This window comes from Papaver somniferum, chromosome 4 (assembly GCF_003573695.1).
Source record: "Papaver somniferum cultivar HN1 chromosome 4, ASM357369v1, whole genome shotgun sequence".
Taxonomy (NCBI): domain Eukaryota; kingdom Viridiplantae; phylum Streptophyta; class Magnoliopsida; order Ranunculales; family Papaveraceae; genus Papaver; species Papaver somniferum.
The window spans coordinates 24,634,598-24,658,190 of record NC_039361.1 but is presented as its reverse complement, the minus strand read 5'-3'; the positions used below and the strand labels follow the sequence as shown (position 1 = coordinate 24,658,190).

Genomic DNA, 23,593 nt, shown 5'->3' with positions numbered 1-23,593 from the left:
TATCTATATCTCGAAATATGTATTGGTAAGCCTTTCGCTTCGACCAAGTTTATCTTTACCTAGTGACGAAAGTCATGATATGTTTCAATCACGTTGAAAATTGCTTTGACGAAGAATGTTTCAATGATTGGAATGCGAGTTTAGATTACATAACCAATGGTGGACATAAGCATTGTTGTGGAAACACATTTATGTATAAGTCCTATTCCTTGAACCAAAGTTTGTGAACTTTGTTGATCAAGAGAACCGGAAGAATGGAGTGAGCCAAGTCCGCGAACTCAGTCCATGAACTGCCGAAGTTCTCAAACCCCGAGAATTTCTGCTGAAGTTGACAAACTAGTACGTGAATCTCAGTCCGCGAACCCAGTCCGTGAACCGGCGAAGTTCTCATCCCAAGAATTTTTGCTGGAGTTTGTAAACTCTGCCCGGTAACTTAAATTCGCGAACCAAGTCTGCGAACTTAAGAAGGTTATATATCTGAAGATTATTTATGAACTTAAACTTAAAAAGACTAAGGAATGCAGTTTGCAAACCGTGGCTATAAAAGTTCATGAACCGATTCGAGTGAATCAAATCATATTTGCTTCAATTGTATCTTGTGTAGTTACATAAGAATTCGTTACAATTGAAAAACTCTCTAACTAGTTCATTTGAGTCATGTGAACTAGTTATGGTGAAGAAGAACATGGTTGATATGAAATGCTCATATGGGTAACCTTTTGGTTAACTATTATTGAACCAACAAGTGCATATGTTTGGGTACGGTTAACAAACCTAGAAGCGTGCATTTCAATTGTGTGTAACAAGTTAAGTTTTCGATCTAACGGTTGAGAAATATTAGCTTGAATCTAAATAAGGTTTTCATCTAACGGTGGATATTGATTGCTTTGTTACCAAGGTTACTTAATGGAAAACCCTGATTTGAAAGACTATATAAGGGGACATCTAGCATCAATGCAAAACTAATCCCCACACCTTACGTGTGATACTAGTTTGCGTGCTGGAGTCGGTTCTCCTTTAACCTTTGGTTTTCTTCTTCTAAAACCAGGTTAACGACTTAAAGACTTCATTGGGATTGTGAAGCCAGACCGATACTACTTTATCGTAGTTGTCTGTTCTGATCTTGGATCTTCTATCGTACGAGTACAATCATATTGATTGGCTTGAGATTGATATCTCCGATAGGCAAGATATAAAAAGTAATCACAAACATCTTCGTCTCATCATTTGTGATTCCGCAACATCTTGTTTCGCTACCATACTATTAATATTGTTGTGAGGTGATTGATAACTCTAGGATGTTCTTCGGGAATATAAGACCGGATTATCAATTGGTTCCTGTTCACCTTGATTACTATCAAAAGACGAAACAAAACCTTTTAGGGTTTAACTGTGGGAGACAGATTAGTCCTTCGATAGACTTTTCTGTGTGAGACAGATTTGTTTGTCATCAAGTCTTCGACTTTGGGTCGTAGCAACTCTTAGTTGTTGGTGAGATCATCTAAGGGAATCAAATGCGCAGTATCCTGCTGGGATCAGAGGCGTGGGGAGTACAATTGTACCTTGGATCAGTGGGAGAGTGATTGGGGTTCAACTACAGTCCAGTCTGAAGTTAGCTTGGAGTAGGCTAGTGTTTGTACTAGCTTAATACAGTGTGTGTTCAATCTGGACTAGGTCCCGGGGTTATTCTGCATTTTCGGTTTCCTCGTTAACAAAATTTCTGGTGTCTATGTTATTTCAGTTTCCGCATTATATTGTTTTATCTTTATAATTGAAATAATACAGGTTGTGCGTTAGATCATGAATTAGAGTAATCCAACCTTTGGTTGTTGATTGTCATTGATTGATCCTCGGATATTGGTCTTTGGTACCATCCGAGTTATTCCTTGTATTTGATTAGGACTCGCTGATTTCTATTAGCTTGAGTAAATCAAAACAAGAGAGAGATATTAACTCCTTGAAATACTTTTACCTAGATTGAGTCTGACTGTTTGGTTGATTCTATAGAAAGTATTTCGGATTTAGTCCATTCACATTGCTAAGCGAATTATTGGGTGGTGTTGTTAGACCCCCGCTTTTTCAAATGGTATCAGAGCAGGCGAACACGTTTATGACCTTACAAGTCTGTGTTTGTAGCGATCTGACTCTATGGACAGAGGTGGTATCTCTATTAACGTACCACCAGTCTTCGATGGCTCTAATTACTTATGGTGGAAAATTGTTATGCGAGCTTTTCTTCAAGCACGTGATTTTCAATCATGGGTATATGTTGTTAATGGCTATGATGCTCCCATTATGGCAGTTGTAGATGTAAACGTTCCCAAGAATATTGGTGAATACAGTCCTGCCGAGATAGTTGCTGCAAAGCAAAATTCCGACGGTTTGAATGCGATCATACATGCCATTACCCCAAATCTTCAGCACCATGTGTCTAATTGCACTAGGTCTAAAGATGCTTGAGATATCTTAGAAACCGTATTCGAAGGAAATACCAGTGAAAAGGAAGCCAGACTTCAAAATCTAAATTCCAAATGGGAAAATCTTCGGTTGGCAGATAATGAATCGATTGATGATTTTTACCACAAAGTGTCTGAAATTGTTAATGCATCATTAGCATTGGGTAAGACCATTCCTGAAAAGGACATTGTGATGAAAATCCTCAGATCGTTGTCGTCAAGATACGATTCTAAGAAGCATGCCATCATTGAGGGAAATAACCTTGATACACTTTCCAAGACATCTCTAATTGGAAAGTTAAGAATTCTTGATCAAGAGACAGGAAGAATGCTCACACTCAACGCTGTGAACAAAATTGAGATGTCTTCTTATCACCTATCTTGGGCTGATCAATGTGATCAATCACTAATATTCGAAGAGATCAAGAACCTAATAAAAAGGAAGAATATATTTGCAGGATTTTCATCTTCTCTGTGTGTTGTAAGTAATTCAACAGAAGACAATACTTCTCAAAGTAACTCAGACGAGTCTAACTGGTGCAATGGATTTACTGCCCTTACTTCAGATTCTCGTTCAACTTCAAACTCTGATTCAGAACTTGAATTTGACACTGAGTTAGTTGATCTCCTGAATAAAGAGATTCTTCAGGAGAACCTTCGTCTTAAAGCATCCTTGAGGAATGTTGAATCTTCACTCCAAATGAAAAATATTGATATGGAGCATCTTAATATTAAATTCGTCAAAACCATGTCTCTGAAGGAAAAAGAGATTAACTCTCTCAGAGATGAACTTCAAAGGCTGTCTAGAAGCTGTGACAAAATTGCAGCAATTTTGTTTGGTCAGAGATCCTTTGGAAACTATCATGGTTTAGGATTCAAAAGCAAAACAACAAAAGTAATGGATTCTGCAAATCAGGAAACAATGGTTGGATGTTGTGTTAAACAGAAAAAATTACATGGAGACGAAAATCCACATTGGTCTGCTCTTTCTGTGGACATTCAAGGCATGTTAAAGATACCTGTTGGAGATTCAAGAAAAGCAAAAGATTCACCAAACTTCAGAAGAACATTGAAAGAATGAGTCTGGATAAAGATAAGCAAGGTAAATATTCCAGAAGAAGTAAGAAATCTGTTATCCAAACCAGCAGTGACAAGCCATGAAAAAACAAGGGAAGTGGGCATTTGTCCGTCCGATCACCAACTAAATGGTGACGTTTGCCTTCTCATCTTTAACTTGGGAAAGATAAGAAGTGTCTGAGAAGTGACTCTAGTCAATGGTCGTGATTTTCCATATATTTTTGTAGGTAATTCTTTTCTCATGAAAGACCATGTCAAAATCGTCTAGGGTTTGACACTTATAAATCTCCTTGTATTGGTTGTTTTCTCCTTATTTCTTTTACGTTCTCATGGATCCTGTAACTAGAGGTACTTCCAAAAGAGTTGCAGTAGATGATTTCAATATATATCTGTACAAAGAAATCCACTTCCTCAAGAATGATAAAGAAGAATTCAACAACCAATGGAGAAGGTTCTTCCTCTAACTGTCTCCTTTTTGTTTGTCGTGCTGATAATCATTTTAGAGACATGGTGAAAGTTTTCATCAACAAGCTAAATGATTAAAATCTCAAATCATTTCCTCTTTGAAAGAGATAACTCACTATGAACAAAGGTTGTCTCTAACCAAGAATACCCTGCGTAATCTAAAAAGAGAACTCATTGAGTTAACTGATATTTCTGAAGATCTAGAGGAATTGAATGATCCCATAAACAATGGGTTTTTCAATAATGAGAAGGAGTTTTCTGTAGATGCTCTGAGAAAGATCTACAATGCCTAGTATGTCTTCTTTTTGGTTTAGTTGGAAGAATAACTAGTTCTTTGAATAGCAATGATTGTGACTACACATAGCTATTATTTTTTATCTTCTTGTTCTTTTTTAGTTTTTTTTTTGGTTTAAAAAATTCTAAAAATATTTGGAGGATGATGTTTTTGCAGTATTTAATCTTTATGATTTGTTATATTGCAACCTGTTATGGGATATTGGTGTTTACGTCCGTGAACTATGTTTGTCCCATACTTTGTCAAAAGTAAAGTCGTTTATGATCGATATTCATGTATTGGTTAAAGAATGAATGGAATTTTGACAATTACAAAAGTTAAGCCTATATTGCCAATCTTTGATGGAAGATAGGTTAAAATCTTTTGTTTGCAAGGATTATGTCTATTGAATGTCGTTATGCGAATAGTGATGGAAGATAGAATGAGTTCTTGTGTATTCCACAGTGTTGATCTTTACTGATCCATATTTTATGTAATACTGTGAGGCTCCGTAATGTGTCTTATGTTGAGCACTAAACAACCAAGTTGATTATTTTTTATTGGCTTTGTTGTTGCTCCGTAAGGAACTATATGTCGAGCATTATGAACTAAAATAATCATCTTGTTTGGTTATTTAGTTATTAATCCATAAGTTTTTCTTGTGTTGAGTATATGAACGGTTAAGCTAATCATTCCTTATGGTTAAACTTAGTCGTAGCTCCGTAAGTTTACTTATGTTGAGCATAATCAATTAAATTGATAACTTTTTGTGTTTAATTTGGTCGCGTATTCCGATTAAATTAATCATGGGTTTACTTGTGATTAATTTGATTGAGTTTTTGGATATAAAAATCATTCTTATGGTTTTAGTGTCCAATAAAAATCCTTCTTTTCTTTTGAAATTAAGGTCGCTCGTTGTTGATCTCTCGGGAATGACATCAAATAGGGGAGAGTTCTTTTGAACTTGTGCTTAATGGTCATATCTTGAGGGGTGTGCGGCTGTGGAATTTTAGAGGGGTTATCTTGTATCTTTAAACTCATTGATGAATGCATTTAGCTTCGACTTTATGATTGCATCTAAATTAGTTGGTATGTATTTTTTTCTTTTAGTCATGAAATGTCTCTTACGGAAATTTCATTATGATCCCGTTCTTGTACCTTTGCCAATTTTATTGACAAAAAGGAGGAGAATTAATATGTAGTTAACACTACAAATACATATGGTTTTCGGATCAATGTGTAAGGGGGAGTGGTTTCCATGTGAGATGGAGTATTGACTAAGGGGGAGTAATACATATCACCAAAGTATTATTGTTGAAGTTGTCATACAATTGAACTTTGACACTGTGTAATAATACTATGACACTGTATAACAATGATCGAGAATTATGTTTTCTCATTGTTATAGCTACGGATCTTCAACATCGGTGATGCTAAACTTACAACCTTTGGGATAATTGGATAACTTGGAAATGACTAAGATTTCGAGGAACGTTGAAGATTAGACATGTTGAATATGAGCACTAAAGTTTTCATTATCTTTTTGTATTCCATATGTATTGATAGTTTTGTCACTAAACTTGAAAAAGGGGGAGATTGTTAGAGCATTGCTGGGTCGAACTCGCATGTGTTGTTATCTCAAGCATGTTTGTCAATGTTAATGATCAAAACTATAAGTCTTGATTTCTAGTCTACTATAGCTAAGTCTCGGACTAGGATAGAAAGTGTAGTTGAGCTCAAGGACTTCATGGCGATTCATCATACAAGAAGAAGAACTACTCAAGGAACCGGTGGAACTTCTCGAAAAAAAGGTATGTGAAGACTTGAACTTATCTATCACTCAAAAGTATATATATATTCTATCTCCTACTTCTTGAGACAAAAAGTCATATGCTATATATAGACTTTGATTATACACAGTTGGTATTTCGAGCCGAGTATACCTCTCCTATCTATATCTTGAAATATGTGTTGTTAAGCTTTTCGCTTCGACCAAGTTTATCTTTACCTAGTGACGAAAGTCATGATATGTTTCAATCACGTTGAGAATTGCTTTGACGAAGAATGTTTCAATGATTGGAATGCGAGTTTAGATTACATAACCAATGGTGGACATAAGCATTGTTGTGGAAACACATTTATGTGTAAGTCCTATTCCTTGAACCAAAGTTTGCGAACTTTGTTGATCAAGAGAACCGGAAGAATGGCGTGACCCAAGTCCGCGAACTGCCGAAGTTCTCAAACCCGAGAATTTCTGCTGGAGTTGACAAACTAGTGCGTGAAGCTAAGTCCGCGAACTCAGTCCGCGAACCGGCGAAGTTCTTATCCCGAGAATTTCTGCTGGAGTTTGTAAACTTTGCCCGGTAAATTAAGTCAGCGAACCAAGTCTGCGAACTTAAGAAGGTTATATATCTGAAGATGATTTATGAACTTAAACTTAAAAAGACTAAGGAATGCAGTTTTCAAACCGTGGCTCTAAAATTTCATGAACCGATTCGAGTGAATCAAATCATCTTTGCTTCAATTGTGTCTTGTGTAGTTACATAAGAATTCCTTACAATTGAACAACTCTCTAACTAGTTCATTTGAGTCATGTGAACTAGTTATGGTGAAGAAGAACATGGTTGATATGAAATGCTCATATGGCTAACCTTTTGGTTAACTATTATTGAACCAACAAGTGCATACGTTTGGGTACGGTTAACAAACCTAGAAGCGTGCATTTCAATTGTGTGTAACAAGCTAAGTTTTCGATCTAACGGTTGAGAAATATTAGCTTGAATCTAAATCAGGTTTTCATCTAACGGTGGATATTGATTGCTTTGTTACCAAGGTAACTTAATGGCAAACCCTGATTTGAAAGACTATATAAGGGGACATCTAGCATCAATGCAAATCTAATACCCACACCTTTCGTGTGATACTAGTTTGCGTGCTAGAGTCGGTTCTCCTTTAACCTTTGGTTTTCTTCTTCTAAAACCAGGTTAACGACTTAAAGACTTCATTGGGATTGTGAAGCCAGACCGATACTACTTTATCGTAGTTGTGTGATCTGATCTTGCATCTTCTATCGTACGAGTACAATCATATTGATTAGCTTGAGATTGATATCTCCGATAGGCAAGATATAAAAATTAATCACAAACATCTTCGTCTCATCGTTTATGATTCCGCAACATCTTGTTTCGCTACCATACGATTAAGATTTTTGTGAGGTGATTGATAGCTCTAGGCTGTTCTTCGGGAATATAAGACCGGATTATCAATTGGTTCCTGTTCACCTTGATTACTATCAAAAGACGGAAGAAAACCTTTTAGGGTTTATCTGTGGGAGACAGATTAATCCTTCGATAGACTTGTCTGTGTGAGACAGATTTGTTTGTCATCAAGTCTTCGACTTTGGGTCGTAGCAACTCTTAGTTGTGGGGGAGATCAGCTAAGGGAATCAAGGAAGCAGTATCCTGCTGGGATCAGAGGCGTAGGGAGTACAACTATACCTTGGATCAGCGGGAGACTGATTGGGGTTCAACTAAAGTCCAGTCCGAAGTTAGATTGGAGTAGGCTAGTGTCTGTAGCGACTTAATACAGTGTGTGTTCAATCTGGACTAGGTCCTGGGGTTTTTCTGCATTTGCAGTTTCCTCGTTAACAAAATTTCTGGTGTTTGTGTTATTTCAGTTTCCGCATTATATTGTTTTATCTTTATAATTGAAATAATACAGGTTGTGCGTTAGATCATCAATTAGAGTAATCCAACCTTTGGTTTTTGATTGTCATTGATTGATCCTCGGATATTGGTCTTTGGTACCATATGAGTTATTCCTTGCATTTGATTAGGACTCCCTGATTTCTATTAGCTTCAGTAAATCAAAACAAGAGAGAGATATTAACTCCTTGAGATACTTTTACCTAGACTGAGTTTGACTGTCTAGTTGATTCTCTAGAAAGTATTTCGGAGTTAGTCCATACATATTGCTAAGCGAAATATTGGGTGGTGTTGTTAGACCCCCGCTTTTTCAAATGGTATCAGAGAAGGCGAACACGTTTATGACCTTACAAGTCTGTGTTTGTAGCGATCATCTGAATCTATGGACAGAGGTGGTATCTCTATTAACATACCACAAGTCTTCGATGGCTCTAATTACTTCTGGTGGAAAATTGCTATGCGAGCTTTTCTTCAAGCACGTGATTTTCAATCATGGGTATATGTTGTTAATGGCTATGATGCTCCTATTATGGCAGTTGGATATGTAAACGTTCCCAAGAATATTGGTGAATACAGTCCTGCCGAGATAGTTGCTGCAAAGAAAAATTCCGATGGTTTGAATGCGATCATACATGCCATTACCCCAAATCTTCAGCACCATGTGTCTAATTACACTAGGTCTAAAGATGCTTGAGATATCTTAGAAACCGTATTCGAAGGAAATACCAGTGAATAGGAAGCCAAACTTCAAAATCTAAATTCCAAATGGGAAAATATTCGGATGGCAGATAATGAATCGATTGATGATTTTTACCACAAAGTGTCTGAAATTGTTAATGCATCATTTGCATTGGGTAAGACCATTCCTGAAAAGGAAATTGTGATGAAAACCCTCAGATCGCTGCCGTCAATATACGATTCTAAGAAGCATGCCATCATTGAAGGAAATAACCTTGATACACTTTCCAAGACATCTCTAATTGGGAAGTTAATAGTTCTTGATCAAGAGACGGGAAGAATGCTCGCACTCAACGCTGTGAACAAAATTTAGATGTCTTCTTCTCAGCTATCCTGGGCTGATGAATATGATCATTCACTAATAATCGAAGAGATCAAGAACCTAATAAAAAGGAAGAATATATTTGCAGGCTTTTCATCTTCTATGTGTGTTGTAAGTAATTCAATAGAAGACAATACTTCTCAAAGTAACTCAGACGAGTCTAACTGGTGCAATGGATTTACTTCCCTTACTTCAGATTCTCGTTCAACTTCAAACTTCGATTCGGAACTTGAATTTGACACTGAGTTAGTTGATCTCCTGAATAAAGAGATTCTTCAAGATAACCTTCGTCTTAAAGCCTCCTTGAGGAATGTTGAATCTTCACTACAAACGAAAAATATTGAGAAGGTTCTTCCTCTAATTGTCTCCTTCTGTTTTTCGTGATGATAATCATTTTAGAGACATGGTGAAAGTTTTCATCAACAAGCGAAATGGTTTAAAATCTCAAATCATTTCCTCTTTGAAAGAGATAACTCACTATGAACAAATATTGTCTCTAACCATGAATACCCTGCATAATCTAAAAAGAGAACTCAGTGAGTTAACTGATATTTCTGAAGATCTAGAGGAATTGAACGATCCCATAATCAATGGGTTTTTTAATAATGAGAAGGAGTTTTCTGTAGATGCTCTGAGAAAGATCTACAATGCCTAGTATGTCTTCTTTTTGGTTTAGTTGGAAGAATAACTAGTGCTTTGAATAGCAATGATTGTGACTACACATAGCTATTATTTTTCATCTTCTTGTTCTTTTTTAGTTTTTATTTGGTTTAAAAAATTCTAAAAATATTTGGAGGATGATATTTTTACAGTATTTAATCTTTATGATTTGTTATATTGCAACTTGTTATGGGATATTGGTGTTTACGTCCGTGAAATATGTTTGTCCCATACTTTGTCAAAAGTAAAGTCGTTTATGATCGATATTCATGTATTGGTTAAAGAATGAATGAAATTTTGACAATTACAAAACTTAAGCCTATATTGTCAATCTTTGATGGAAGATAGGTTAAAATCTTTTGTTTGCAAGGATTATGTCTATTGAATGTCGTTATGCGAATAGTGATGGAAGATAGAATAAATCCTTGTGTATTCCACAGTGTTGATCTTTACTGATCCATATTTTATGTAATACTGTGAGTCTCCGTAATGTGTCTTATGTTGAGCACTAAACAACCAAGTTGATTATTTTTGATTGGCTTTGTTGTTGCTCCGTAAGGTACTATATGTCGAGCATTATGAACTAAATTAATCATCTTGTTTGGTTATTTAGTTATTACTCCATAATTTTTATTGTGTTGAGTATATGAACGGTTAAGCTAATCATTCCTTATGGTTAAACTTAGTCGTAGCTCCGTAAGTTTACTTATGTTGAGCATAATCAATTAAATTGATCAGTTTTTGTGTCTAATTTGGTTGCGTATTCCGATTAAATTAATCATGGGTTTACTTGTGATTAATTTGATTGAGTTTTTGGATATAAAAATCATTCTTATGGTTTTAGTGTCCAATAAAAATCCATCTTTTCTTTTGAAATTAAGGTCGCTCGTTGTTGGTCTCTCGGGAATGACATCAAATGGGGGAGAGTTCTTTTGAACTTGTGCTTAATGGTCAAATCTTGAGGGGTGTGCGGCTGTGGAATTTTAGAGGGGTTATCTTGTATCTTTAAACTCCTTGATGAATGCATTTAGCTTCGGCTTTATGATTGCATCTAAATTAGTTGGTATGTATTTTTTTTCTTTTAGTCATGAAATGTCTCTTACAGAAATTTCATTATGATCCCGTTCTTGTACCTTTGCCAATTTTATTGACAAAAAGGGGGAGAATTAACATGTAGTTAACACTACAAATACATATGGGTTTCGGATCATTGTGTAAGGGGGAGTGGTTTCCATGTGAGATGGAGTATTAAATAAGGGGGAGTAATACATATCACCAAAGTATTATTGTTGAAGTTATGATAGAATTGAACTTTGACACTGTGTAATAATACTATGACACTGCATAACAATGATCGAGAATTATGTTTTCTCATTGTTATAGCTACGGATCTTCAACAACGGTGATGCTAAACTTACAATCTTTGGGATCATTGGAGTACTTGGAAATGACTAAGATTTCGAGGAACGTTGAAGATTAGACATGTGGAATAGGAGCTACTAAAGTTTTCATTATCTTTTTGTATTCCATATGTATTGATAGTTTTTTCACTAAAATTGACAAAGGGGGAGATTGTTAGAGCATTGCTCGGTCGAACTCGCATGCGTTTCTATCTCAAGCATGTTTTTCAATGTTAGTGATCAAAACTATAAGTCTTGATTTCTAGTCTACTATAGCTAAGTCTTAGACTAGGATAGAAAGTGGAGTTGAGCTCAAGGACTTCATGGAGATTCATCATACAAGAAGAAGAACTACTCAAGGAACCGGTGGAACTTCTCGACGAAAAGGTATGTGAAGACTTGAACTTATCTATCACTCAAAAGCATATATATTCTATCTCCTACTTCTTGAGACAAAAAGTCGTATGCTACATATAGACTTTGATTATACACAACTGGTATTTCGAGACGAGTATACCTCACCTATCTATATCTCGAAATATGTGTTGGTAAGCTTTTCGCTTCGACCAAGTTTATCTTTATCTAGTGACGAAAGTCATGATATGTTTCAATCACGTTGAAAATTGCTTTGACGAAGAATGTTTCAATGATTGGAATGAGAGTTTAGATTACATAACCAATGGTGGACATAAGCATTGTTGTAGAAACACATTTATGTATAAGTCCTATTCCTTGAACCAAAGTTTGCGAACTTTGTTGATCAAGAGAACCGGAAGAATGGTGTGAGCCAAGTCCGCAAACTCAGTCAGCGAACTTTCGAAGTTCTCAAACCCGAGAATTTCTGCTGGAGTTGACAAACTAGTGCGTGAAGCTAAGTACGCGAACCCAGTCCGCAAACCGGTGAAGTTCTCATCCCGAGAATTTCTGCTGGAGTTTGTAAACTCTGCACGGTAACTTAAGTCCCAGAACCAAGTCTGCGAACTTAAGAAGGTTATATATCTGAAGATGATTTCTGAACTTAAACTTAAAAAGACTAAGGAATGCAGTTTGCAAACTCTGGATATAAAAGTTCATGAACCGATTCGAGTGAATCAAATCATCTTTGCTTCAATTGTGTCTTGTATAGTTACAAAAGAATTTGTTACAATTGAACAACTCTCTAACTAGTTCATTTGAGTCATGTGAACTAGTTATGGTGAAGAAGAACATTGTTGATATGAAATGCTCATATGGCTAACCTTTTGGTTAACTATTATTGAACCAACAAGTGCACACGTTTGGTTACGGTTAACAAACATAGAAGCGTGCATTTCAATTGTGTGTAACAAGATAAGTTTTCGATCTAACGGTTGAGAAATATTAGCTTGAATCTAAATCAGGTTTTCATCTAAGGGTGGATATTGATTGCTTTGTTACCAAGGTAACTTAATGGCAAACCCTGATTTGAAAGACTATATAAGGGGACATCTAACATCAATGAAAAACTAATCCCCACACCTTACGTGTGATACTATTTGGGTGCTAGAGTCGGTTCTCCTTTAACCTTTGGTTTTCTTTTTCTAAAACCAGGTTAACAACTTAAAGACTTCATTGGGATTGTGAAGCCAGACCGATACTACTTTATCGTAGTTGTGTGATTTGATCTTGCATCTTCTATCGTACGAGTACAATCATATTAATTGGCTTGAGATTGATATCTCTGATAGGCAAGATATAAAAAGTAATCACAAACATCTTAGTCTCATCTTTTGTGATTCCGCAACATCTTGTTTCGCTACCATATAATTAAGATTGTTGTGAGGTGATTGATAACTCTAGGATGTTTTTCGGGAATATAAGACCGGATTATCAATTGGTTCCTATTCACCTTGATTACTATCAAAAGACGGAACAAAACCTTTTAGGGTTTATCTGTGGGAGACAGATTAATCCTTCGATAGACTTGTCTGTGTGAGACAAATTTGTTTGTCATCAAGTCTTCGACTTTGGGTCGTAGAAATTTTTAGTTGTGGGTGAGATCAGCTAAGGGAATCAAGTGCGTAGTATCCTGCTGGGATCAGAGGCGTAGAGTGTAAAATTGTACCTTGGATCAGTGGGAGACTGATTGGGGTTCAACTACAGTCCAGTCCGAAGTTAGCTTGGAGTAGGATAATGTCTGTAGCGGCTTAATACAGTGTGTTTTCAATCTGGACTAGGTCCCGGGGTTTTTCTGCATTTGCGGTTTCCTCGTTAACAAAATTTCTGGTGTATGTTTTATTTCAGTTTCCGCATTATATTGTTTTATCTTTATAATTGAAATAATACAAGTTGTATGTTAGATCATCAATTAGAGTAATCCAACCTTTGGTTGTTGATTGTCATTGATTGATCCTCGGATATTGGTCTTTAGTACCATCCGAGTTATTCCTTGTATTTGATTAGGACTCGCTGATTTCTATTAGCTTGAGTAAATCAAAACAAGAGAGAGATATTAACTCCTTGATATACTTTTACCTAGATCGAGTCTGACTGTCTAGTTGATTCTCTAGAAAGTATTTCGGAGTTAGTCCATACAGATTGCTAATCCAAAATATTGGGTGGTGTTGTTAGACCCCCGCTTTTTCCTTACATTCGTTCTCCACGTGCTTTCTCCAGTCGAACGCTGCCACCTCAGCTAACAAACGTTCATTCGGGAACTTCCCAACCTCAGTACAGATTGTACCTTCGTTCACTGCCAGCCTCTGCTAATCTGGTTCCGCCACATCATCTCTCTCCGCGTTCTTTGATTATGCGTGTAGATAAGAGATTTGTGCATTTAATGCTGATTAGATATGTCATCTACCTTTGTCCCTTCGCCATCTTCCTCCCCATAGACTAGGCTTTTACTTTTTTCATCTTAGCCATCGAGGCATCCTTTATTGGGACGACATAAAGTAGATATACGAAGGTATCCTCTATCACTTGGATTCCTCTATATAGCGAGGGATACACAGTTATCTTGCATGTAACCACTGAGATCGTGACACGTGCTCCGCAGAATATATATTCACAACCATAACCACAACACAAGATATACGTAGTTCACCTTTACAGGCTACATCCACGATCAACACCACTAAAAAACTTCCATTAAATCAAAGATCATTACATGCTCTTTCCGTAACCCAAGACAAGACCCAAAGAGTTAACAAGACATACCCGAGAACACCATCGAAGAAACCATGGAAACTAATTCTCTTACCATTCCTCGAACCAGCCTCATGTCTTCTCTTTTATACCTTCTTCACAGCTGCTAGTAATAGAGGAGAAACATGGAAACACTGGAAACTATGTTTAGGACAAAGCCCCAAAACCTAAACACTAGAACACCAAAATCCTTTCTCTACAAATTTTTCCCTCACACCGATATTGACCTTCACGGTAGCACACGATCCTTTCTAACAAAGAGACCAAAATCCTAAGCACAAGGATTTACCACTCATCTAGGTTGGATAATCTACAAAAATACAATTCTAGTCTTATATATAAAGAACACAAATTTTGCCACCAAGTATTAATCTCCTATTAGGAAACTAAACTCTTTACTAATATATTTCCTAATAGGAAACTCATCTCAACATGGAAGAGGTCCAAAACAGGAAATCAGCTTCTTTACCAACAATATCCACCTCGGATCATGCTTTCAAGCAAGATACGATCACAGGAAATCACCTCCCTCTACTTCCAGAGTTGTTCACCATCTCTGTATATCCATTGCCTTTGAAGCTCACAGGAAATCACCTCCATCTTCATAGAACCATCTCTTCGACCAAAACAGCATGTTGTTGATAAAATTCTTCAAACCATCTTCTTCATGAAGAACACTTGTGAAATTGATCATGTTTCACAAACACCATGAAAATATTTAATCACTATCAACGAATCCTTGTACAGATGTACCATTGATCACCAAGAAAACCATCCAGAAGAATCATCGCTAGCTTCACATAACCAGTAAGATAACAACATATTGAATTCCAACCCATAAAGGAAGAGTTAAATCCAGTATCATACTCCAGCACATGTCATGATTACCTTATATCTGAAACAAACCATCAGATATCTCAATTGTGATTAACAGCTTAATCCGTTGAGCGATTCTCAAGCCATCACCAATCTGACATACTTTTTACCACCATCATACCCAACATACTCGCTCAGAATATATACCGTGTGAATGCCCATATTAGTGTGGTACATGCTTTCGAGATTGGGCCTGTTCTTGATATTACATGCAAGCCATCAAGAATTCTTTAACATAGACTTAAGAACATAAATCTATAAAATCTCGTGCATAACTACGAAGCGTTGGTGGTCCTGCTTCTACATGAGACCCCATAACCCCATCCTTTCTTCAAACTTTGTAACCTATTATTTATGGTGTATGGTTATTAACACTCTTCAAGAAGTATATATGTATTTCACCTCATTCGGCATTATTCTGCATCCCATACTACATCATAAAACTAAACGAAGAACATACACTTCTACCAAGTTGAACCTTTGATTTGTAAATCACATCACTAACCCATCTTTGTGTAAACACCGGTTGAAACATTATTTAAAAAACATATTTCTCCTCGTTCAGTTCCGGGTTCAATCATGCCATCCCGTCCTTGCTCTGATACCAAATTATTGCGGAAATTGGCACCCCGAGCGCAGTGAAAATCAGGATCACAAAGGGCAATTGGTGATTTGTGTGAAACATGAGAGAAATAATAAGAAAGACATAAGATAAATAAGCAAGCATAATCACAACCACAACACAAGATATACGTGGTTCACCTTTACATGCTACATCCACGGTCAACACCACCAGAAAAACTTCCATTAAATCAAAGACTATTACATGCTCTTTCCGCAACCCAAGACAAGACCCAAAGAGTTAGCAAGACATACCAGAGAACACCATTGAAGAAACCACAGAAACCAATTCTCTAACCATTCCTCGAACCATCCTCATGTTTTCTCTTTTACACCTTCTTCACAGATGCTAGTAATAGAGGAGAAACATGGAAACACTAAAAACTAGGATTAGGACAAATACCCAAACCCTAAACACTAGAACACCAAAATCCTCTCTATAAATTTTTTTCCGTCACACCGATATTGACCTTCATGGTAGCACACGATCCTCCCTAACAAAGAGACCAAAATCCTAAGCACAAGGATTTACCACTCTTCTAGGTTGGATAATCTAAAAACCTACAATTCTAGTCTTATATATAGAGAACAAAAACTTGGCCACCAAGTATTAATCACATATTAGAAAACTAAACTCTTTCCTAATAGGAAAACCATCTCAATATGGAAGAGGTCCAAAACAGGAAATCAACTTATTTCCTAACACTATCAATATATTCTCTGATGTTGGTCCTAATTTTAAATGGGTTGGAGATGAAAATGGATATGCTGGGAGTACATGTTGGTCTACAATCAATCAAACAACACTGAAAATTGGAGAGGGTGACGAGGTGTCGAACTCGCAAATAAATTCTTTAATTCTCTTTAAACTAACTAGTAGTATACGGACAAGCAGGTTCGTTCCTAAGGGGGAGTTGAGTCTAAGTTGTCAATTCAATTTCTGAATAAGAATAATGCAAATGTGAGGATGAAAATAATCAAGGACTCTTTCTCGGTCACAAAACATGTATCTTATCAATATAGCTATGTTTCTGCAATCACTCATTACTAATAACCCTTGAATATTTGGTACGCTCAAATACTCTGCAATTATCTCCTAAGTTCACCGGATACGGAAGCGCTCGATTACCGGATTCTACTTGTCAAGTTTCCTAGAAGTACGCTCTCTAGGTGTGACTTAAACAAATGCCTTAAGTTTTATGAGATAAGGTTATTCCTAGTGATAAAATCAAAAGCTTGAATTACCTACTAATGTCATACGATACATACGGGTACTTAACAAAATCCCATCGTCAATACCTATATATCGCTACTTGTACTCGGAACATCTAGACAATTGCGGGTCGAAGAAGTCTCGAATTAGCAATAGAATCATCAAACAACCATTCAATTTGCAACTTAAACAATTGAGAAACAACTCATAAACATTATTGGTACCGTAGAGAATGAACAATAACAAGACAATTGCAAGAAAACAGGTTTTTTAAATATCAATTATGAATCATGTTCGGACGTTAAAATTGTCCCTAATCAAGATGCTTAGCTACTGGAGTTCATGGTGAATAACAAGCAAAACAGCAAACTGCAAACAAAACTAAAAGACAGTTCAAACCAATGACACACAGTGTCCATCTCGTGAAGTGATGTAGTGGTGATGGCCTGAATGTGAGAATTGTGGATGGAGTTGCGACTGGTAGGGTTCACTTGTTGTTGATATGGATGCCCGGTAGTCTGTTTCGGCGTGAATGAGCTGGCGATGGATTATGTTGGTGCTGGTGTAGGTGGACTGGTGGATAGATGGACTGCAGCTGCTGTTGTTGATGCTGTAGATGATATGCAGGTGGTGTAGATGCGAACTAATGGAGATGCAGGCGGTGGAATGCGATGCAGGTGATATGAAGATGGATGGGATATGCAGGTGGTGATGGTTGAGAACTTGGTGGCATGCTGGTGATGCTGGAAGGGTTTGGAGAAGAACAAAAGCTCCTCTCTTTTTGCTGTGAACGGCAGTGGTAAGGGGGGTATGAGATGATCCTCTTTTCTGTAGGTTTAGGTCCTTTTATAACTCTCAATTCGTTCTTCCAAACCCCTGCAATTTCGTAACCTAAAACCGACCCAACAATCCTTGTTCTATAAGCTTCAAATCTCCGCCATACACTACTCCAAAACTGACGGTAAAGACAGCACATGTTAGCTGTTCTCTCGGCTCAAAATCTATCCAAAAATTGAAATAGATTGGTACCAAATCTTCTTTTCCTGCTGGCTTCTAAATATGAGTCATAGTCGTTGCCAACAACTCTTATAAACAGCCAACAAGCTCATGGCAAACCAGCTACCTAGCTCCTTCGTTTACTGACCTTCCGGCTGAAATACAACTCAAAGCCTAACGGCCTACTCTCCATAAACTCAACCACTACTGGTCTGTTTCAACTCATGACCTCTTCCCTGGAAACAATCACAAGACCCATGGCACTCCTTGGCAACAGCTGGTATCGAAACTCATGGCAACTGAACTTGAATTTGGGAAGGACTTGTCATTCAAGCATTTCCTCAAACATCTTCTTTGCATTCTACTGATGATACAGATTTGAGCTTGTTTGTTGATTCTTAAACCCATTTATCTCCGTCCCTGCACAATACAACCCATTCATTCAAAAACTCTAAAACAACATTAATCTTCACCATTTACTGCCCACTATCAATGGCAACAACTTGAGTTTCTTCATGTTGTTTTCTGGCCAAAATCTCTTATGTATCAGTCTTATAATCGGATTCCTTTTCAAACCCATCTTCGAATTCTTATAGAACTCAATGAATGCTTTTAATCTTCTTCAATCGCTCCAGAGATCAATGGAAGCATATCGGGTTCCTTCTGTGTATTCTCAGTTGAACTAAAACCCAAAACCATACTCGTACCAACCGCCCTTCTCTTGTCCTGAGTTCGAAATCTTCTCTACCTTGGTACTCATCCATCGAGCCTAGTCTTGCCAGTGTTGGGACTCTTTGGCAGTGGCTCTGGTCGAGCGTGCATAAGCTGGAACGTGAACTGTAAGAATGGCTTTACTAAACCCAAGGTTCATCAGCTAGCTTTATAAGGGGGGAAGTGGCCCATATCTGAGACATGTCTGTATTTAGCACAGTTTTCTATTGACTTCAGAAATTCCAGCTTCTTGTAATATAGCCTTGTATTCTTCCCCGATTTTGAATCCGTCAATTCCAATATCGCCAAAATTAAGCTGCGTTTTATCTATTTTTGCACCCCATGACTCCAAAATATCTATAAAATGCAAAAAAAAATGTAATATACAAAAATAAAAGAAAAATAGTAAAGAAAAATATAAGAATCTGACATTCAAAATATGTATTTTAGACACTCATCAGAGGACAGCATTGTCAGGTAATATCCGTTCTTCCCTTTGGATAAGATTTGCTATCCCATTGTCAGGAAAAATTGGAGAGGGCACCATTTTCAAACCGAAATGCACTCAAAATATCTGTATGTTTGATCTTTTGTAGTTATCTTAATACTGGTGATCCAAAAGGAACAGACTGGTTGTCTGGTGAGTATGACGTATCGATCAGATCAGGTTGGTTTTGGCACAGATCGGAGAAGCCCAAGCCGTTAAGTCTACTGCTCGATATATAGTACAATTCAGTTGGAAGAAATTGTATGCTCTTGTTAAATGTTCCTCCTAATAAAACTGGATTTGTATCAGAAACAGATATTCAACGTCTAGGAGAATTCCGAAAAGGAATTGATACACTTTTTAGTGTAAATTTGGTTGAAGGAAATGTCATAAAAGCCAGCAGCCAGAAAGGCGAAATTTTCCGACCAGAAAACGTACTTAATGGCGATCACTTATGGTCATATTGGACGCCGAAAGATAACTCAAAAGGCAATCACTTGATTGAAATATTAGGGGATAACAAGGGAGGAATAAAATTCAATGTTGTGAGAATTCAAGAGGCTGTCGGCATAGGGCAGGGAGTTAAAAAGCACGAGATTTACGTAGACGGGAAACATGTTGCCAATGGAACAACAATTGGTTATAAGAAGCTTCATAGGCTTGAAGTGGGAGTTGTTCATGCCAAAAGAGTAAAAATCTTAATCAAAGAATCAAGAGGATTTTCATTGATCTCATCAATTGGTCTTCATTTTGATCCATTTTGGCACCTAAGTAGAGCAGTTAGTTCAAACAAACCCACGGCTTAATATAGATAGCTAAATGCTTTAGCTTGAATTATTGTTACCATCTCAGACTCCCTGTACATGTACACAGAGCCGATCCTGAATCTTGAAGGGCCATGTGCGAAATTACTCATAGGGCCTTTATATATGGTTAAAAAAATTCTCGATCATATAATACACAGTTACAAAAGCGTAATTTGTTATCAACAACAGAAAATCAAGCAGTCATCTGCAAAGAGAAAATGATTAATGGATGGAGTGTTAGCAGCCACTTTAATGTCCTTAATGGTGTTATCATGTCGAGCAGAAACTAAATGTCTTGAAAGAAATTCCATGGCCAGCATAAAGAGATAAGGTGATAGTGGATCACCTTGTCTTATGCCTCTTGTGGGATGAAATTCTTCACAAAGAGAGCCATTGAGCATGACAGAAAGAGAAGTAATACTTATGCATAGATGTATTAGATCACAAAAATCCTCATTAAACCCAAAGTGCTTAAGAACTTTGATTAAGAACTTCCACTCTAGTCTGTCAAAAGCCTTTGACATGTCTAGTTTTAAAGTCATCCAACCTATTTGGTCCATTTTCTTCTTCATAGAATAAAGTATTTCTTGAGCTATGACAGTATTGTCACTAATGAGTCTCCCTGAAACATATGCAGCTTGATATGGAGATATAATTTTCTCCATTAAAGGCTTTAATCTGTTTACAATAATTTTGGATATTATCTTGTAAGATGTATTACATAAGCCAATTGGTCTAAAATCAGCTGCACTTACAGATTTCTGCTTTTTGGGTAAGAGAGATGTAAGTTTTATTAGGCTGTTTCAAAATGTGGTTTGTCTCAAAGAATCTAGTGACCATCTGGAAAATATCCTCACCAATGATCCTCCATTGACTCTTGTAAAAACCAGCTTGGAAACCTTCAGGACCTGGTGCACTCCAATTTTTCACACTCTTTACAGTGTCATGTATTTCTTGATGAGAAGGAACTCTTGTAAGCATTAGATTTCCTGACTCAGTAATAATAGAAGGAAGAAGCATGAATAAACTGTCATCCAAATTGGTCTCAATAGAAGTACTTATATCTTTAATGTGAGAAGTAAAATGCTGAAAAATTTCCTCCGTGGAGTGTAGCCAGTTATTATTGTGGTCTTGTAGAGAATCAATATTGTTTCTGGTTCTTCTTCTGTTGGTCCTGTTGTGAAAATACTTACTATTGTTGTTCATGTCCTTGATGAAATAATCTATGTATTTTTGCTGATAAAGTTCAGTTTTTTTTTGTGCCATTTGGAAAAGTCTTTGTTGATACTTAAAATCTTGTTGTGGTTATCATCAGAAGGAGGTTGAGCTTGTAACACATCAAGTTCCTTTTGCATCTCATCAACTTTTTGATTGACATTCCCAAAATGAGTTTTATTCCATAAAGATAGCTCTCGTCTAGTGTACTAAAATCTCTTTACTAGCTGATTGCCAGGTGAACCAGCAACATCAATCTTCCAAGCATTCTCAATCACTAAAACACAACTTTCATCATTTAACCAGGTTAGAAAAGAATTGAAAGGTTTCCAACTTGTAGGTATTGATGAGTCAGAAACAAGCATAATGAGACTGCGGTCACTACCAACCTGAGTGAGATGCTTTAACTGGGAATGAGGAAAATAATAGTTCCATTCACAATTCCCTAGTGCCATGTAAATTCTGGAACTTCTAGTACCAGTTCTTAGGTTGTTACTAGTCAAAGTACAGTCCTTGCCTATGAAACCTAGATCCTCAAGTCCACAGGTGTTAACAGTACAAGACCATCTGAAGAAGAAGAGGCACTTTGAGAATCTCCAATAAGATGAAAGTTTAGATCACCTAAAAGTATCCAAGGACCTCTTAGAGTCTCACTAGTTTTTTCCATGAATTCCCATTGTTTTTTTCCCCTAGAATAATCAGTAAAACCATACATGCAAGTAAGGAGAAATTCTGGCTTGCTGGGATCAGACTGGACACCTAGGTTGAGCATATTATGACTGGCATCTAGAAGGTCACAAGAGAATCCATTTTTCCATATCAAAACTTAGCCTCCTGATAGGCATGTTGGATCTATGTAAGCTTGATTTGGATAGTGAAGATGGCTCAAAAGAGGCCTATTTTTGTCTTGAGGTATTTTGGTCTCACAAATAAAGATAATGTATGGGTTTTGAGACCTAATCAAATCACTAAGGTGGTTTCTAGTGGAAGAGGTATTAAGACCTTGGACATTCCAGAAAATAATTTTCATAGTTGGAGGACTGTGAATATCACGACTTAGCAAAAGTAAAATGATAAAACTAACTTTTAGGTTTCTTGTTATAGTAACGGACGTAAAAACTGTATACAAAAAAAAAAAAGCTATTTGCGTTGAATATGAAAGTACCAGCTGAAAATTAATGAAACACTTATTGCAAAGAGAATGATTGAAAATAATAAATGTGTTGTTAAGACCAGAAAGAATTAAAGGTGTAAGAAGTACCTAACTTTCCAAAGATGTGTTATCAGTTTGTGTCCCATTCGTTGTGCACCTTTGAGCTATTTGTGCATCTATGTTGTTGTTAGAGAAGACATTGGAAGCAGAAGTTTCAGCCTCAGGGATATTAAGAGTGGGATCACTGGAAGTCATAAGACGTTTTCTAGCATAATATCTTCTTTATTGCTAGCATCATTATGTTTGAGAAGGAAATCCATGTTGATAGGAACACCATCCTTGGGAGGTACAAACACAGTGTTTTTGGTAAAATTCTTTTAGCTCTTCCTAGAAACTGGGACAGCAGTACTGGTGTTTGAAGAAATTGTTTTCCTTAAGTTGCTAACCTTACCTGAAAAATAAAGTTTTTCATAAGCTTTGGCAGAAAAAATGGCAGCATCATTGCAGGCAGCTTTGCAATGTTTAATAATATAGCACTTAGTACATATACCACTTGGTTGGTGCTGATAGAAAATTTTGATCCAGCGAGACAAACCAGCATTAGTGATGGCTTTGACACCTCTTCTCAGTGGATTAGTTAGGTCGATGTTGACACAAACTTTAACATGAACACTTCCAACTGGTATAACATCTTTAGGTTCAATAGCCACTACCTCTCCCATGATTTCTTCAATATTTGTAACATATGCAGCATTCATGTGTTATGGTAAGAGAAATTTCAGTTGAATCCAAAATTGTTGAAAACCCCATTGTTTCTCCATGTAAATCAGCTCTGGAATATAGTCATGAACCACCAAAAGATTTTTGTTGATACTCCAAGGACGTTCATCAATAACTTTGTTGAGCAGGCTCCAGTTGTTAAACTTGAATATGAAAATATTTGGATCAATTGCAACAATTCTTAGATCTTCTTCAGTCATAAAAGGCCAGGTGAATTGAATGTATTTCTGAACAAGATCGCAGTTCATTCTGCCCTCAGTGATAACCTTTCCAACTGCACTTGACTCCCATTTAGGTTCTTCTGTGTAAGGACCCTCAAGCTCGTCAACATTATTAGACCGGTAAAGAGTTTGTCTAGCGATAGTCAAGTGATGAATTAGCCGATAATAACTCGATTAGTTTAACACGAATGTTAATTAGTAGAAATTAATCTAACAACGATATAGATACGAAACTAGTACCACTGGATATGAC

The 23,593-nt window shown here is 36.8% G+C and overlaps 1 pseudogene; it reads left to right on the top strand.

The window, feature by feature from the left end:
* Positions 1–3,354: 3,354 nt before the first annotated feature.
* LOC113272198 lies at positions 3,355–19,971 on the top strand (annotated as a pseudogene).
* Positions 19,972–23,593: the final 3,622 nt, after the last annotated feature.